This window comes from Cryptomeria japonica, chromosome 3, assembly GCF_030272615.1.
Source record: "Cryptomeria japonica chromosome 3, Sugi_1.0, whole genome shotgun sequence".
NCBI classification, from domain to species: Eukaryota; Viridiplantae; Streptophyta; class Pinopsida; order Cupressales; family Cupressaceae; genus Cryptomeria; species Cryptomeria japonica.
The window spans coordinates 315,032,984-315,052,997 of NC_081407.1; positions in this window are offsets into that span (position 1 = coordinate 315,032,984).

Sequence of the window (20,014 nt, forward strand, 5' to 3'; positions counted from 1 at the left end):
ATCCATGGATGTTGACTTTGTTATCATACCTTCCTCTGAGCAATTTCATGTGAAGTTGGGCCATCCTTGGCTATCTTCCATGAAGGCTATTGCTTCTCCAATCCACAAGTGTCTTAAATTTCCTCACAATGGAGAAATCATAATCGTGAACCATAGCTTATTTCATCCATCAGAAAGAAGCCTCAGTGTTCCTATTGATCTCTTTTGGCCTAAACAATTTTAATCTCTTCCATCAAGGAGCAATGCTCTTTTTCAATCTTATAAAAAATAGAAGAATGATATAATATTATCCTTAAGTCAACCTAGATCACCAACACTTGACATTCCTATTATTCTTCAAGATGAGGTTCTTCCCCTCTTGGATAGAACTAATCTCCCTCCTAAGGAAAATTGTCCACCTACTCCCATGGAAGTGACTTTACCTTCTCTTAAGGAGAACACCAATATTATTCCTAAGGTTAGACCTATACCTCCTCCCCATTATGGATTTGGTCTCCTTCCTACACCTAATATTCCCCCTTTCTATGGCACAGTTCCACCTCCTTCCTCTTATCGAGAGAAGAGGCCTGCCTCTCCTATTGTTCAATCAAAAAGACCCCAACCTAAACCTTCCACTATAAAGGAGAAAGTCATTCCTGCTTCTTCAAATATTCCTCCTTCTTCACAACCCTACACTAAGACTCGACAAAATCATTGTACGAGAGAATGCTGATGAAGACGTCATGTTTGAGTTCGTGAAGCTATCCCTCAAAATACTCAGTCTCCTTAGACTCCAATAGTTGACATGATTCCCTTTTCTCCTCAGCAAGATATTCAACCAACATCTCCAAATCATAAATTGCATAAAACATGTGATGGTTTTACTCTTATTAGTGTTCTTGCTCCTCTTGCTTTAAAATTTGATGAAGAAATGGGTGAAAATGTTATTCATAATGATAATACAACTCCTAATGCTTTTGATAGTGAGCATGAATATATTGATGTGGACAAACATTTATCGGATGAGTTTTCACAAACCCTAATCCTAGCTCCTAGAATTGAACAAAGTGACTTACTACATGAGCATAGTCCTTGTTTGGATCTTTTGATAACTCAATCTATTGTGCTCGATGTCTCTCCTCTGGCATGTTGCTTGCCTTCCCGAAATAGTGATCAACAAGATCGGGAGATAGATGTCGTGCTAGATTAGCAATATTAGCACTACAGATGTTTCTCTCTCCTTTCTTTCTCTTTTGTGACCATTCTTCTATATGTATCCTTTTTCTTCTATCATTCCCTTAAAGTCTACCTAGGGATGATGCAAAGCATTGAGATCTTTTCTTGGTCTCTTTCATGTTGCTCAAAAAACATCCTCTCTTCCGTTTCTTCTAAGTTCGTGTCCTTCTTTGGGGAATGAAGATTATTATTTGCATATATATACATAATATACATGAGTTATCATACAACATACTGACCCCGAGGAAAGCGACACTACCTTGTGTTTTGTGTCCATTATCCTTGGGTTTATACCTCGATTGGGGGCTAAATCCTTGTGATAACGTACTCCCTTCCTTTTATCTCTTGGGTGTATCCAACCTGAAAACAATCGCTCCTGATAAGGCACATGTGATCGCTTTAATGTGGGGGCATATACTCCGCTCATACTTTCCTTCTTGTGATACTTAGAATTACTTAGTGAACTTTGCTTTGCTTTGTAATCTTTTTATCCTTACTTTCATGACTCATAGTGAAGGAAACTTTGCTACTTGTAGTCATGGTTCTCCCCTTCTCGATCTTCCCTTTAACTTTGTCAATCAAAGTCTTAAGATCCTAAGTCCACTCAGGGCTTGGTACATCTTGCCTCCTTGACATGGTGAAAGTATTTCAATTTTGTTTCCTTGTACTTTATCAGCACTATTGGCATACGTTTATACTCCTACTAAAGTGAGGGCTAAATTTAGTGTCATAAAATTGTGACCCTAGAAATTTACCACTATATTAGGGTCCTCACACATGCGAACTCAAATCCTCTAGCCTGATCAGAGATCAGAGAGTGCTCGACTTGTGAAAAACACCTTCTTCCTTGGCCTCCACATCACTCTGTCCACACTTTTCCCTAGAGACAGGGTTAGGACAGGGGCATGGCACCACTGTCCCTTCTTGGATAGGGCATGATGCCCTTGTCCTCCCAAGACAGGGGCATGGCACCCCTGTCACTACCCTATTTTGGGGTAGGACCTTTCTAGAGCATGTCTTGTGGGTTGTGCAGTGAGAGGGAAATCTCCTTGATGTCGGCCCGTGACAAAATTCAAATCCACCAACATGTATTTAAGGGGGCATTCACTCTCTCATTTACACAAGTGCATAAGTTGGATAAGTGGGAAATTTACAAGTGATCAAGCGGTCAAGAGTATTCAAGCATTCTTTTCCAGCATTGAGCATTCTCAAGTTTCCCTTCAAGGCTAGGTCTTGCACTCAAGTCAAGGATTCAACCATTGAAGAGGGGATTGATTCCAACATACAATTTCATACAAACATTTCTATCAACATTTCTACTAAAACCTCCCTTGAGGTGATTTAAAATTCATTCTTTCATTTATATTTACTTGCAAGTGAATTCTTTCATTACTTGGTTAATTCCAAAACTGCAGTTTGACCTAAAGGCAAACCCTCAATCCCAACACATTCCCCTCTCTTTTATGTGTGTAGTTTGTAGGTGTGAAACTATACTTTTGGATTTGGGTTTCATTTGCAGAGGTAGAAAAACCCTTTTCGTTTCATGGATTTTTTCGAAGGACCATGTACATTCCTGCCACGGTCTGGACAACTTTTTGTCAAATTTGCAATTTGTAGGGTGACTTCATCTTGACATTTTACTACCAAATCCAGGTGCATAGTTTCATCCCATATTCATATCTCAAATTATAATCAATTCTTTGTCACTTTTACACTACATAATTCAATCAATTCCTTTCCAAATCAAATAAAGGAATAAGGAGATCGTCATAACATCCTTAATTCATTCAGAATTCATTCTATCATCTTTGTGTGGAGATTGGATCTAGTGAATTACCCCTTATCTTCCTAATGTAATGGTGAAAAGCGCTTGAAGGATAATCAATAGTGAAACTCTCATCTCTCTTTGAGGGAAAGGGTTAGTTTTCCTCTTGATCTATCACTCATCATTTTCCCACCATTACAGTATTATGAATATGGAATTTGCACACGATGAAGCTTACCTGATGTGTCTATTCCCCATGAGTTTAAATGTACAATTGATGGAATGGTTCTCAAGACTGCCATCTAGAATCAAATCTTTTGAATAACTTGTGAATAGATTTATTTCACAATACTCCTACAATGTAAGAAATGAGATAACAATGTTGGATTTATGCAATGTTAAGCAAAAGAATGATGAATCTTTCATGATCTTCATACAACGATGCAAACAAATGTTTAATAGGTATCCAAGAGATGTACTTGATCAAGAAAAATGGACATATTCATCGACAACCTCATTAGTGAAAGGAGAGATAAAGATTTACAATAATTCCTACAATCACAACAACAACAACAACAACAACAACAACAATGACAAACCTAAATTCTGGTGAAAAAATAGGAATGTCATCAATGGAGGAAATGATGACAATAGTGATACAAAACAACAACTAATATTTAATCTATCAAGTCAAATCCCAAACAATAACAATCAAGAGAATAGTAAATCCAAATCTTTCTTCTCCAATCCTCGTAGAAAATTCACAAACATTGGAGAACCATTGGAATTAGCTTTGAAAACTCTTCTTCCGAATAAACTAATTACTTTACCAGAAGAAAGAAACTATAAACCACAAGTCAAACCTAATTGGTGGAATGACAATCCATTTTGCAATTACCATTGAAATAAAGGACACCAAACTAATGATTGTCAAAGAATGAATCACCTTATCCAATATTTAATCGATAATGGAACTATCATAGTGGATAGTCATAAGATAAACGAATCACATCTAGCTTTCAAAACTCCGCTTCAAAATTATGAAAAAGGTGAAAAATCTAAATCAAAAGATGAAAAAAGGCAAATCTAAAGTGAACTACACTTATACGTATGATGATGTGGTAAATATCATCATCATTAAAGATAACCCACCTTTAGAACCAATCAACGTCATTACAAGAAGCAAAGCGAAGGTTACATTTCTAGGTATAACAAATGAATCAACATCCACTTCATGATAATATAAATTAGTGGAACAATTGCAAAGAATACCCACTCAAATATCAATTTTAGAGCTTCTCAAAGTTTCACCTATGCATAAGGAAATTTTGGAAAAAACTCTAACGGAAACAACAGTTTCAAAAGACTTGAATGTAGATCAGTTCCAAAACATGATGGGACACCTTATAGCCCCTCATTTCTTATCATTTTCTAAAAATGATGACACATCCTTGCAACATCCTCACAATTCTCCCTTACATGTTGAAGTCACCATTCACAAAACTCGTGTCAAATGCATACTCATAGATGGTGGAGCTGGCTTAAACATTTGTTCATTAAGTTTAATAAGGGCTTTGGGATATTCAGAAAATGTAGTAGATCTAAAGAAGAAGATAACCATTAAGGCTTATGATGAAGAAGAGCATTCTTCTAAAGGAATTGTGGTGTTACCGATAAAAATAGGACCTGTGGAAAGGAATATATTGTGCCAAGTTTTACATTCGAATCTATCCTATAACATTCTTCTCAGAAGACCATGGATTCACAACATGCAAGCAATTCCTTCTACATATCACCAATGTGTAAAGTTTCCTCATGAGGGACAAGAAGACACTATAATTGTAGACTCCAGCAAATATTGCAATAATCTGAAACCAACACAAGATACAAGAGCTCCACATAATAGAGAATCAGTCTATCCTACCAAAGAGATTCAAGAAAAGTTATGGGAAACCTTTGAGAAAAAGCTCAAAATAAATGATGAAGGAATGGGAAAATATTCTTTACATAGCTAGCCACTTTCACCTAAATCATATGGAAAGCCTACAAATGTTCAACCACGGATCTCAGAAAAATCAGCAGAAATGTTTGATGGAGTATTTGTTAGAGCTAGAACACTTGCAAAAGAAATTGAAGACAAAGACATTATCGGTTGGTTGTACAAAGATGAAAATGAAACTATAGCAACAACTGTAGAAGTGAATATTCCCATAGAGCAATATGACAATGGTTATAAGATCATGCAAAAAATGGGATATGAAGGAAAATGACCAATTGGTAAGCTACAAGAAGGTATTTCAGAACCTATTTTTCCTCACTCATAATCTAAAGAAGATAAATCAAGACTTGGATATTCAAAATCAAATTGAAAACAACATAATTATCAACACCCAAGGTGGAGAAAGAAAGTAGTTCATAAAGAAGAACCATGGCAAGAAAAGATACACCAAACATCAGAAATAGTAGCCAATAAACAAAAACAAGAAGAATATGTGAAACAATAGGAAGAACTTGCAATCAAAAGAGAAGACGAATCTTGCAAACAAGTTCAAGGAATACAACAAGTGTTGAATTTGAGCAAGATATTCTAGAAGTAGTGAAAGAAGAGATGGCCAAAATCAGAGAACTATTTGCACCATACAATATTCTTATATGGTATAGCAATGTAATCCTAAACAATGGTTCAATGACATATTCAAATGAATATGAATGGGGTTTAGATGTATCATCTAATATATTAAGTGCAGAAAAGAATAAAGAGAAAGCACCTATTACAAATGAAGACTTGTCTTTCACAAAAAAAAGGATAGAGTTAGAAAGAAGACAAGAAGAACTCAGAATTCAGAGGAAAGAGGCATACACAAGACAACAAAAGAAAGAGGATGAAAAAGAACAAGAAGTAACACCACAAGAAACACAAACAGTTATTGATCAAGTATTAGGAAATATCATATTTTTATCAAATGATGAGAAAGACGTACCAAGGTATGGAAGAACAATAGAAGAACTAATAGATAGTCAAGCAGGATTGACTATTAGTCCAGAAGAAGTTGAGTTTGAGAGAAGACATAAGATAGAAAAAGAATCCTCTATGTCATGTACTCAAGTATGTCAAATTCAAAATACAAATGAATCTATTGAAATTAATCAAGAAGGAACTTGCAGTATTAAAGATGTATGTGTTGATATAATCCATTCGTTTGAGGGACAAATGTCAGATGAAGAGTCACTTGATTGTGAACCATAAAATACCAATACTGATTTTGTTAGAACTAATTGGAGAACACTTGGGAGAGACTATCCTCAAGAGAATTCTATCTATGATATTACCTACTCTACAACAAATTATGACTATTATGTCATGAACCTTGAAGCACCTAACAATGACGATGACTATGGCTTACCTCTTCTTCATCCAAAATTAATTGATTGGGATAACCTAGAAAACCCTGAATTGGATGTCTTTTCCAATGACCATGACTTAGCTGTATATCTTAATTTTGTCGAACCTATAACACCTAAGATATCTTCCATCATGGAATCAAGTAATTTTTCTTGCAGTTAGGAGAATGCCTAACTTTCTAGTCGCAAAATTGAAATAAAACAAGGGAAAAGACCTAGTGCTGAAAACCATTTCATGGCAATACTAGATCAATCAAGAGGAAAAATAAAGGATGTATTTGATGGTGAAAACCTCTTTGAGGCACCAAAAGATGGAAAACTTGATATCCTCCCTACATATTTCAGGAGAGATCTACTATTCTAATAGAGCTAACAAAAGCAATAAACATTGGCACACCAAAAGATCCCAAGATACTTCATCCTGTTGCATCATTATCAGATGAAGAGAGGAAAGAATACATAGAATTCTTCAGACAAAGACAGATAAATTTTTTTTGGTCCTATGTAGACATGTCAGGACTTGATCTAGATATTATCATGCATCATCTCAATGTGGATCTAAAAGCAAAACCATTTAAAAAAAAGCTAAGGAAAATGCATCCACACATTTACCTCTTTGTAAAAGTTGAGCTAAAGAAACTATTGGATGTGGGTTTCATAAGACCTGTTGCCTATCCAGGATGGGTTTCAAGCATTGTGCCAGTGTTAAACCTAGATAAAAGCATAAGAGTTTGCACTAATTTTAGATATTTGAACAAGGTATGTCCCAAAGATAATTTCCCATTACCCAAGATTGATATAATTATGGACTTATCAACAAAACATGAGATGTTTTCATTAATGGATGGATTCTCAGGATACAATCAAATAAGAATTTCCCCTAAAGATCAAGAAAAGACAACATTCACCCAGGGATGGGGTACTTATTGCAGGAATGTTATGAGCCATGACTATAATTTTTCATGATATGATGCTGTAGCGTCCTAAAATTGTGACACTTGCAATTTTGACTGCATTTGGGTCTTCACGATGGCGGCGCAACACTGAACCTGAATGGAGACCCCGAAACTTGTTCATGACACCAAAAACTGCATTTTTCAGCACCCTGGCCTGATCCTCCTTGCACCCCGTTGTCCCTGGAGGTGGGACCATGGTGCCTAGCGCCCTAGTCCTTCAGGACTAGGGCACCCAGTGCCCTGGTCCCCCAGGACCATGGCACCCAGCGCCCTGGTCCCTGGCCCTATTTTGGGCCCGGTCTCTTTTGGGGTTCGGGTCTTTAAGTTTGCAAATTGGAAAATAATATTTCCTGGTCGGCCTAAGGTCGGGAAAATCAGTCTTTCAACCCTAATTGACAAGTATAAAAACTGCATTTTCTCTCCCATTTTGGGGAGGAAGGACATATGTGTACAAGACGCGGGAAGCGATATTCAAACATTCAAGCATTCCTTCAAGCAATTAATCATTCTAAGTCTCCATTCAAGGCTAAGTGTTGCATTCAAGACAAGGATTCAACCATTGAAGAGGAGATCACTTACAACATACAACATGCTACATACATTACACCTTCGCATGTAAGAATACAAACATTCTTACAACAAGGTATCAGTACTTGTTTACATTACAAACATTTACATTTACAACATTCTCATTTCTTGGTTAATTCCAAAACCGGGGTTTGACCTAAAGGCAAACCCCTCATCCCTAACCCCCCAATCATCCTCTCTTTTCTGTGTGTAGGTTGCAGGTACGCGACTGTAATTGAAGATCTGGAATCCTTGTGCAGAGATGAACAGATCCACCTTCGTTTCGCGGATTTTTCAGAGGACCGTGTGCACGCCGGGCGCCATCGTCCCGTCAACTTTTACTCAAATTTGTAGAACAGCACCATCTCGACATTTTACTACTAATTCCAGGTCCGCAGCTTCATCCCATATCCCTATCTCTATTTATAAGTGAATCTTTCCTACTTTACATGCATTCCTAGTTCAATCATTCTTTCCACATTTCTTTACAAAAGAGGGTATCCTTGCTATCACAACCCTTGAAACTCATATAGAATCCAATCTTGCATTGCGTGGGATTGGATCTTGTGGGTTTCAACCCCTCTTTTGAATGTAAAGTCTCTCCTAAGTGAAAACCATCAACCCTAGTGACTCCCCCTTCTCTCTCCTTGGAGTTGGGGAGGGGAGAATGACTAGGGTTCGATTTTTCCGCTTTACATTTTGGTGAACCCAACGTGAACATCCTCATTCTGATTATTCATGATTAGATCTAAAAATTTTGCCTTCCTAAATTTCCATGTTTGATCTTTTGCAAATTTTAGAGGCTAATTGCATAAAAACCCTAAAATTTTCTTTTAAGTAATTAAACTTGTGAAATGTTTAATTGTTAATGCTTGTTTCAGATCTACCCTTCTATTGCGAATTGTCAATTCATATTTGTGCTTTAACTCTGAAAATTAAGTGGTTAAATGTCAAAACCCTAATTTTTAAGACCTTCTTGATTCAACGTTTGACTGATAATTTCACTAATCAAAACACCTCCAAATCGGCTGTAACTTTGGATTCCGCAATAAAATCACAATATCTTTCATCCCTGAAAATTTGGAAAAACGTTGTGAGGACCGTGTGCACCCCGAGCGCCATTGTCCCCGACATTTTTTCTGAAATTTCGGGAGCTAAATCTTACTGTATTTTTCTGCTAAAATCTAGAATTTTGGCTGATTTTATCAAATCTAACACTTTCAAAATTAAAGTCAAAGTTTGTCTAGCGATTGTTTGGATTGAGGCTTCTAATCATTTGAAAATTGTTGAAATTGAAATTTGTGTCAAAATTGTGTTTCTTACAGTCCTAAATCTGAAAAGTGTGTTAGCATTCATTCGAAATTTCAGTGTTTTATTCAAATCTTTACAATTTGTGACTTTTGAAATTAAGTGTTTAATTGCAACAACTTTGATTTCCACTTTCAAATTTGAATTTTGCATGAAATCGAGTCAACTTTTAAATTTCGAAACTTGCATTGCTTTTAGCATTCCCTCTAAAATCATAAAATTCAAAATTTCAGTTTCCCTCTCTTTTTCAAAATTCAAATTTTACATTTTTCAACAATCTTGGTAGGGTTCAATTTTGAGATTGCAACTTTAATTTGGCCTATCTACAGATCATAAAATCACTCAATTTTTTCAGATTATCTTTAAACTCATCATAACTTTCTTCCCTGAAAATTTCAAAAAAAGTTGTGAGGACCGTGTGCACTCCGTTCGCCACGGTCCCGGACATTTTTTTTGAAATTTTGGGAGATTGTCCTGATTGCATTTGACAGCTTAAGTCTAGGAGATTGGCTGATTTTATTGAAATTTGCTACCTCTAAAATTCAAAATCTTCTCTCTCTCTTTAGTGCATGAGTTTTACAACAATAAGTCCTACTTACACTATTCCCGTTAGACGAAGCCTTAGAATTAAGTCTTTCCAAGGTGTAATTACCGAGGAGATGGAACCTAATTTGAATGGCCTTTTTAATGAGGACATGGGTAATTCCTCTAATCCTCTTAATGATGAAGAAGCTCTCCATGAGGTTTCTATAGAACAAATTTCAAAATTGGATAACCAATTTGATGATTTTCGACAATGGATGTCTCAAGAATACCTCGATAGTCAAGCTCTTTCATTAATTGAGGGTCTAAAACATATGGTTCAAAGTAATAAGCATGGAATTGATATTTTGCGTGGTATTGCACACATTGTGGATTCGAATGTGATGCCTATGAAGAGTTGTGCTGAAACTTTAGGTTATACACAACCTCCTACTCAAGACAATCATTCTATTCCTTTGACAACTTCTATTGCTAGTATACCTACTTTTACATCAAACATAATGACTACTTCAATACAAGACATTCCTCCTATTATCACCAGTCATGGGGGCAATCCTTCTTCTTCAATCAACCCTCTTCCTTCATTCAATCCGACTTCTTCATTCATTCCTTCAATGAGTGTTCCTATTATATCTCCACAAATGAACATGACGCAAGGGGGCAATTCATTTAACCCTTCCATTCCTCCTTGTAGTGTTCCTCCTGTCCAATCATCTCCTATGACTAACTATCATAGTGTCCCACCACCTTACTCTATACCTTCTTTCAATAACATAACACATCCATCACAATCTAACACATCTAATATGAACTCTTTGACTGAAGCAACCATTAACAATCTTGCACAAACTGTCTCTTCTTTACAACAACAAATTGCCTCTATGAATCAATCTAAGTTTAGTGTGCCCACATTTGATGTTGCGAGCCCACTTTCTCTTGACATTGTCCGAGCTTTCCCCCCTAAACATGTTGAAATTCTGCATTTGGAGCTTTATAATGGTAAGGGTGATCCTCTAACACATGTTAAGACCTTTCAAACAATATGTACTGATTTTGCTTATGACCAAAGGTTGCTTGCAAAACTGTTTACTAGAACATTAAGAGATAAAGCCCTACAATGGTATTTCTCGCTGCCTTCTTATTCTATTACTTCTTTTGAACAACTTGCAAATGCTTTTATTCAATAATTTCAAAACAATATAAGTCCTAAAGTTACTTTGATTGATTTAATGCATTGTAAACAAGGTGTTAAAGAAAAAGTGACTGATTTCATTGGTAGATATAAGCATTTGTATGCTCAAATTTCTTTTCCAGTGCCTGACAATGATATTCAAAGAATCTTTATTTCTAATTTACAAAAAGATATTAGAGAAAAACTCCTATTTTCTGAGTTTACTTCTTTCCAACAGTTATGCGCAACTCTTCACAATTATCAACTGACTGTGAGTCAAATGGAACAAGCAAATCCTATGGCTTCGAGTGATAAGGGTGATAGTAGTCAACAAACATTTGGGAAGTTTAAACCGAACAGAGAGTCCATTAAATTCAATGAACACATCATCAACAACAATGTGAATGCAGCATCAGGTGTGCCTCCTATTTCTAAGTTTTTCAAGAAAGAAAGAAAGTTCACTCCTTTGAATGAATCATTGCATAGTATTATGAATAAGTTATTGGAACAAAATGTGCTTACTCTTCCTCCTATAAGGCAAATAGATCCTGCAAAGATTAATTCACCCTATTTTGATAACAAATCTTTTTGTCAATTTCATCATCATCTTGGGCATGATACTGAAAAATGTTTTGCTTTAAAGGGTAAAATTCAAGATTTGATTGATAATAATACTATTTCTGTTTCTGGAGTGAATGATAAAGGCAACACATCTGTAGCTCCTCCTAACCAAAATCTTCAGATTTTTACTGATCCATTGCCTTCTCATACCTCTAATGCGATTGATACTACTGATTCCTCTTTCTCACCTGATAGTCTTGTGTTTATGACTCCGAATGTGATTAACTTTGTAGAGCAGCAGAAAATCCCTAAAGAACCTTCCATCACCTTTGATTCTAGTGAAACTATCAGGGCACCTGATGGTCCTTTATATATAGTTGCAAAAGTCAATAATACACCTTGCCGTTGAGTGCTTATTGATCCTTCTTGTATGGTTAATATCATTACTGAAGAATTTCTTTTTACTTTGCAATTGAATCAAGTGATCTATGACGAAACAAATGTGGTTGTGAAACTATTTGATGCATTTTCTTCTCCTGCAATTGGTTCTATTACATTACCTATTGAGGTCCATAACAAATCCCTTGATATGGACTTTGCTATTATTCCATCATCCGAACAATTTCGTGTGAAGCTAGGCTATCCTTGGCTATCTTCCATGAAAGCTATTGCTTCTCCTATTCACAAGTGTTTGAAATTTCCCCATAATGGTGAAGTTGTTACTGTCAATCATAGTCTCTTTAAACCAGCTGAAAGAACTTCTAGCATTCCTGTTGATTACTTTTGGCCTAAACAATTCCAATCTCTTCCTCCGCGAAGTGATCATCTTTTCAAATCTTATCAAAAGTGGAAAAAAGATATGATCCTATCTCTAAGTGAGCCTAGAACACCCAAACTTGACATTCCTATCATTCTTGAGAAGGAAGTTCTTCCTTTGAAAGATAAAACTAATGTCTTTCCTCAAGAAGATTCCCAACCCATTCCTGTGAATGTGACTATGCCTATATCTAATAAACTTCCTAAAAGTAGACCTATACCTCCTCGTCATGATGGACTTGGTCTCCTTCCTAAACCGAATATTCCTCCTTTGTATGGAGCAGTTCCTCCTCCTTCCTCTTATGGAGAGAAGAGACCTTCCTCTTCTCCTATTATTCAACCTAAGAGACCACAACCTAAACACCCAAGTGATAAGGATGAGAACATTCCTCCTCCTCAATCTTTGCAACTTCCTACTAAGACTAGACGAAATCGTTCTACACATGAACGCCGATGAAAGCATCATCTTAGAGCTCAAGCAGCTGCTTCTCAAACTTTGCAATCCCTAAAAACACCTTCAGCCAATATTATTCCATTTTCTCCTCAGCTGGAAAATGAGCCAAAATCTCCTAAACATAAGATGCATGATGGTCTTGATCCTGTGCGAGTTAAAGATCCTATTTTTATAAATCTTGATGATGATATAGATGAAAATGTTATTCATGATGAAAATGTTACTTCTTTACATTCTGATAGTGAATATGAACATGTTGATGTTGATAATTATCTATCTAATGAATTTTCTAAAGCACTTATCCTAGCTCCTAGACAAGAACACCGTGGCTTGGGATATGAACATAGCCCTTGTTTGGATCTTGTGATAGCTCCATCTACTGTGTTGGATGTTCCTCCTCTAGCGTGTTTCCTACCTTCCCGAAATATTGATCAGCAAGATCGGGGGGTAGATGACGTGCTAGACTAGTTCATTAGCATAGCAGATTCTCTCCTCCTCTCTTGATTTTTTGTTACTTCTTCTATGTGTTATTCTCATTCTTCTATTTGTTGTCCTTAATGTTGTCTACTTGAGGACGATGCAAAACATTGAGATCTCTTTTGGTCTCTCTCATGTTGACTCAAAAGACACATGTGTTCCCTTCTTCTAGGTGACATTCCTTGATTGGGGAATGAAGAACAATTATGCATACATACATATGATATACATGAATTATCATACAACATACTGACCCCGAGGAAAGCAAAGTCACCTTGTGCTTTGTGTTTTGTGTCTATTATCCTTGGGCTTATCTCACACTTGGGGTCTAAATCCTTGTGATAACGTGCTCCTTTCTCATTTCTTATATGTATCACTACCTTAAAGCAATCACCCCCAGTGAGGCGTGTGTGATCGCTTTAACGTAGGGGGGCATACATCCCATTCATATCTTTTCAAGATACTTGAAAATTTCTTGACAAATTTAGCTTTGCCTTGAAAATTTTTGATATCTTTCTTGCATGACTCATAGTGAGGGAACCTCACTACTGACAGTCATGGTTCTCCCTCATGATCTTCCCTTTTAATTTGTCAATCGAAGTTGTAAGATCCTTAGTCCACTGGGGGCTTGGTGTATCTTGCCTCCTTGACGTGGTGAAAGTTTTTCAATGTTGTTTCCTTGTACTTTATCAGAAGTATGAGCATACGCTTATACTCCTGCTAAAGTGGGGGCTAAATGTAGCATCCTAAAATTGTGACACTTGCAATTTTGACTGCATTTGTTTCTTCACGATGGCGACGCAACACTGTACCTGAATGGAGACCCTGAAACTTGTTCATGACACCAAAAACTGCATTTTTCAGCACCCTGGCCTGATCCTCCTTGCACCCCGCTGTCTCTGGAGGTGGGACCATGGCGCCCAGCGCCCTGGTCCCTGGCCCTATTTTGGGCCCGGTCTCTTTTGGGGCTTCGGGTCTTTAAGTTTGCAAATTGGAAAATAATATTTCCTGGTCGGCCTAAGGTCGGGAAAATCAGTCTTTCAACCCTAATTGACAAGTATAAAAACTGCATTTTCTCTCCCATTTTGGGGAGGAAGGACATATGTGTACAAGACGCGGGAAGCGATATTCAAACATTCAAGCATTCAAGCATTCCTTCAAGCAATTAATCATTCTAAGTCTCCATTCAAGGCTAAGTGTTGCATTCAAGACAAGGATTCAACCATTGAAGAGGAGATCACTTACAACATACAACATGCTACATACATTACACCTTCGCATGTAAGAATACAAACATTCTTACAACAAGGTATCAGTACTTGTTTACATTACAAACATTTACATTTACAGCATTCTCATTTCTTGGTTAATTCTAAAACCGGGGTTTGACCTAAAGGCAAACCCCTCATCCCTAACCCCCCAATCGTCCTCTCTTTTCTGTGTGTAGGTTGCAGGTACGTGGCTGTAATTGAAGATCTGGAATCCTTGTGCAGAGATGAACAGATCCACCTTCGTTTCACGGATTTTTCGGAGGACCGTGTGCACTCCGGGCGCCATCGTCTCGTCAACTTTCGCTCAAATTTGCAGAACAGCACCGTCTCGACATTTTACTGCTAATTCCAGGTCCGCAGCTTCATCCCATATCCCTATCTCTATTTATAAGTGAATCTTTCCTACTTTACATGCATTCCTAGTTCAATCATTCTTTCCACATTTCTTTACAAAAGAGGGTATCCTTCCTATCACAACCCTTGAAACTCATATAGAATCCAATCTTGCATTGCGTGGGATTGGATCTTGTGGGTTTCAACCCCTCTTTTGAATGTAAAGTCTCTCCTAAGTGAAAACCATCAACCCTAGTGACTCCCCCTTCTCTCTCCTTGGAGTTGGGGAGGGGAGAACGACTAGGGTTCAATTTTTCCGCTTTACAGATGCATACATTTATGGAAGATTATGTAGATGATATACTTGCAAAATCTCATACAAGGAAAGAACATTTGAACATCTTGGGTAAGATCTTTGACAGGCTTGAACAATATCAGTTGAGATTAAAACCAAAGAGGTGTTCATTTGGATTAACCTTTGGAAAACTTCTTGGGTACATTATATCAGCTCGTGGAATTGAAGTATATCTAGAAAAGGTCAAAGCTATCATGGAAATGGAGTCGCTTAGAAACATAAGTCAATTGCGTTCTTTACAAGGAAGATTGCAATCAATCAAAAGGTTCGTTTCTCAATTAGCAGATAGATGTCATCCATTCACTCATCTTTTACATAAGTATATTTCATTCAAATGGGATCATAAGTGTGAAGAGGCTTTTATGAAAATCAAAGAGTATCTGATGAATCCTCTAGTACTTGTATCACCAATCAAAGGGAAACCATTGTTTCTTTATATCTCAACGACAAATGTATCATTAGGAGCTCTTTTAGCATAGCATGATGAAGAAGGCAAATAAAGAGTAGTGTATTACATCAGTAGAACACTTGTAGGCTATGAATTAAACTATACATCAATAGAGAAGACATGCCTAGTAGTTGTATTTGCAACTCAGAAATTGTGACATTATATGCTAACTCTTTCTCTAAAACAGATAGCAAAAATAGATCCACTAAAGTATTTGTTGAACAAGTCAACTTTGACAGGCAGACTGGAAAAATGGGTTATGGTACTAAGTGAGTTTGATATAGAATATGTTGATCAAAAAGCTATCAAAGGACAAGTCATTTCTGATCAATTAGTTGAATGGAGCACCCTTACAAGATGACATACCATTGCACATTGAATTTCTTGATGAAGACATTTTGACAATAAGTACAAAGTTTTGGGCGTTGTACTTTGATGGTTCCTATACACAATATAGATCAGGCACAAGAATTTTGTTCATCACACCTTAGGGACACACAATTCCAAAATCATATAGACTACAGTTTTCATGTACAAACAATACTGCAAAATATGAAGCATTGACTATTGGGCTCAAAATGGCTATTGAATGTGATATCAAGGAATTACATGTCTATGGTGATTCACAACTTATAATCAACCAAATAAATGATGATTATCAAACTAAAGATGACAAGCTCATGCCTTACAAATAGTTGGTAGAAGAGTTTAAAGAACGAAGTATCATTCACTCAGATCCCAAGAAATGAGAATAAAGTAGTAGATGCAATGGCTACAATAGAATCTCTTTTGCAGAAATAGGAGAATCAACAATGTTATGAATTCCTGGTGGAAGATATCTTAAAACCTACCATTGAATCCCAACATACCCACATGATTTGCCATATATCTGGAACCAATCAATCCTTATACGACCAAACTTATCAATACTTAAAAGAGAATATCCTTCCTCCTGACTTATCTCGCAATCAAAGAATAAATTTTATTCATCAGTCATCCTACTATACTATTATTGCTAATACCTTATATAGGTTGTTGGCATTATCTGAACTGGCATGGCATTATGTAAAATGGCATGAAGACATAATGATATTGTATGTTGTCATTGATGTCAATATGGGACATAGTGTGAACCGACACATGTGATAAGTGAAGAGAGAGGAACCGGCATATGTATGAACCGGTTTATATGCCAAAGTGAAGTAGCATATTTGTTCAAGGAAAGTGAAGTGGCATATTTGTTCAAGGTGAACCGGCATGTAGTTATGGGAACCAGCACATGGAAGCATTGTATGACTATCGGTTGGTAGGTAGCTTCCACTTCGGGGTTTCTGGTTGGAGTACCTCAAGTCTGTGTGACTCAATCGGTGATCTTTGTGTGATGAGTTAGCAGTATGATGAAGGAAAAATCATGTTGCCACGTAAGCTCTGTGCGCATGAAGGATATTGCATGAAGAAAACTATTCCTATCTACCTCGGGAATGTGTGAAGTCTATCAAACGGTGATAACACGTGATGGGTTATCAGCCACCATGAAAATGGTGGATAATGGATGATGGAGAATGTCTTGAGATCGATTCAAGATTGTTGCATTTAATGCAGCATGATTCAATGGTTAGGATCGAACCATTTGAATTGCTTAACCTAATAGGTTTAGGGTTTTTGCTACCGACCTGTATGTTTCCTATAAGGTCGATGTTGGGTTTCTTTTTGAGGTTGTTGGAAAAAGTTGTGAGTGTGTATCCAAGGAAAGTGATACGTGATTCTTGCCAGACCAAAGGAGAAAAGAGATACCTGCAAAGTGAATGTGCAGAAGGAAAAGAGGAGCCTAAATGGATCTGCATTAGCATTAAGTGCTGTTAACAGATCATTGTAATACCTGTTGACCTCTAACCACTTAAATAGTTGTAAAATCCCCTAACGGGTAGCCTTAACTGACTTGATTCAAAATTCCTTAAATCAGGTGGTCTTAACCGGCTTGTTTCAAATCCCTTAACTGGATAACTCAAGGCTAACAAGTTCTGAGAAGCTAGAGAAGCTTAGGAGATCCTTTTAGCTATTGAGTTCTTGAAATTCTCTAACAAGGTGACCCTACCGAGTTTAACCCTTAACTGGGTATCCCTTAACTGGGTGATCCTTAACAGGATCGGTTCCTACTAGAACCTATTGTAATGTCCTTAACCGGACAAGGCTCCTAATAGAGCGGACTTCTAAAGAGTTCAAAAAGTAGCTTGTGGGTATTCATCCCCACCGTGGTTTTTCCCAGTTGGATTTCCATGTGAAAATTATGTGTGTCATGTGAAATGCTTTTGTCTTGTGATGCTTTGTTTTACCTGTTAAGCACATGAAGGTTCTATGTTTTATGCCTATCTATAAAACATATTGAACTCATTGTTGTGAAGATCTGATGGTCAAGTCTACTGGTTTATGCATGAGAATATAATGATACTGTAGTATTGAGCTAAGAGGAAAGCCTATTGAGTGACCGGTTCATGACTAATTGAGCTATACTGGATGTTACCAGTTGCACTCTGCTTTACTGGTATCCCTGTTTGTCAATCATTTGGAGCATTTGTTGTCAAACTGGTTTTTGAGTGTATTTGTGTTTGTACTAATTCACCCCCCCTCTTAGTACCGGTTTGGTACTAGTGGTTCATCATTGACCTATCAATTGGTATCAGAGCACTCCAGGTCCTCTGTGTTGTAAGCTTAACCGCTTGAGGAAAAGATCCTAGTCAAATGATGAAGAGGGAAGGTCCAAAGTTTAACAGGGAAAATTTTGGTATATGGAAAGACAGGATGAAGATATTCATCAAAAGCATGGGTGTTCAACACTGGAGTTATGTTGAAAATGTATATGTTGTTCCTACTGGTACTCTCACTGATGACCAAAAGAGAGAGATACAAGAAAATGGGCAAGTCATGGAAGCCCTCATCAGTAGCCTATCTGACATTGAATTTATTGATGTTCAGGACAAGGCAAATCCTAAAGAGGTATGGGATGCTCTTGAAAATATATATGGTGGTGATAAGCCTATAAAACAGGCTAAGGAAGAGAGCTTGAGAGGAAATTTTGAAGACATGCGGATGGTTGAAGGAGAGACCATTCAACAGTATGCAATAAGAATCAAAATAGTTGTTGGAGAAATAAAGAGTGTAGGTGGCAAAACAAAAGATTCCACTGTGGTAAGCAAAGTCCTAAGATCCCTGTTGCCGGTCTATGCAATTAGGGTTGCTGCTATTTAGGAGCTGAGATCAATAGACAAGTCTAAGGCATCCTTGGATTCCATCATAGCCAAGTTGATAGCCTATGAGCTGAATAGTTTTGATGGTAGTGTTCAAAAGATAGAATCAACTTTTAAAGATTCTGCTATACCATCCAGAAAAGGAAAAGAGGCCAGCACTAGTGGGGAACCTAATCAGAATAGAGAAATGAAGGATGAAGAGTTTTTGATGGAATTTGAAGCTCTTCTTGCCAGGAGATTTCCAAAAGGGACTGTTAAATACAAAGGTAAGCTTCCTTTGAAATGTTTCTCCTGTAACTAGATAGGACATATTGCTATGAACTGTCCTAATAGTGACAACAAGGATAAACCAGAAAGGTTCAAGAAATTCAAATGAGGAAATCAGAGAAATTTTTTTGTGGCAGTTGATGAAGGTGTCACAAATGAGGAATCAAAAGATGAAGAGAATGAAGACATTGTGTTTGTTGCTGTAAAGGAAGATGTGGTAGACAAGAAGGCTCTTGTCTCCTGGTTTGATGATTCCAATTAGTGGATCATTGACAGTGGCTATTCTCACCATATGACTGGTGATCGGAGCAAGTTTCTATCCTTAGAGGAGTATGATGGTGGTGTGGTTTGCTTTGGCAATGATGCACCATGCATGGTCAAAGGCAGAGGGTCCATCTCTTTGAATGGAAAGAGTAGTGCTGACAATGTGTACTGGGTTGATGGTCTCAGACACAACCTTCTAAGTGTTTCCCAGCTAAATGATAGTGGTCTCACTCTGCAATTCAAGAATGGAGTTTGTAGAATCAAAGGTAAAGATGGTAAATTGGTAGCCACCAGCATGCAGACTAAAGGTAACCTATTTCATCTGAATACAAATATAAGTACATGTCTTATGGCTAAGCTTGATGATAGCTGGATATGGCATAGGAGATTCTACCATGTGAACTTTGATAACATTGTGAAGGCTAGTAAGATCAAGGCAGTTAGAGGGTTGCCGGAGCTGAGAAAACTGGATAATACCTTGTGTAGAGAATGTCAATTGGGGAAAATGTCTTCCTCAACCTTTAAAGGTAAATCTTTCACTACTGACAACTTGCTTGATCTTGTGCATATTGATTTATGTGGTCCTATGAAAACTA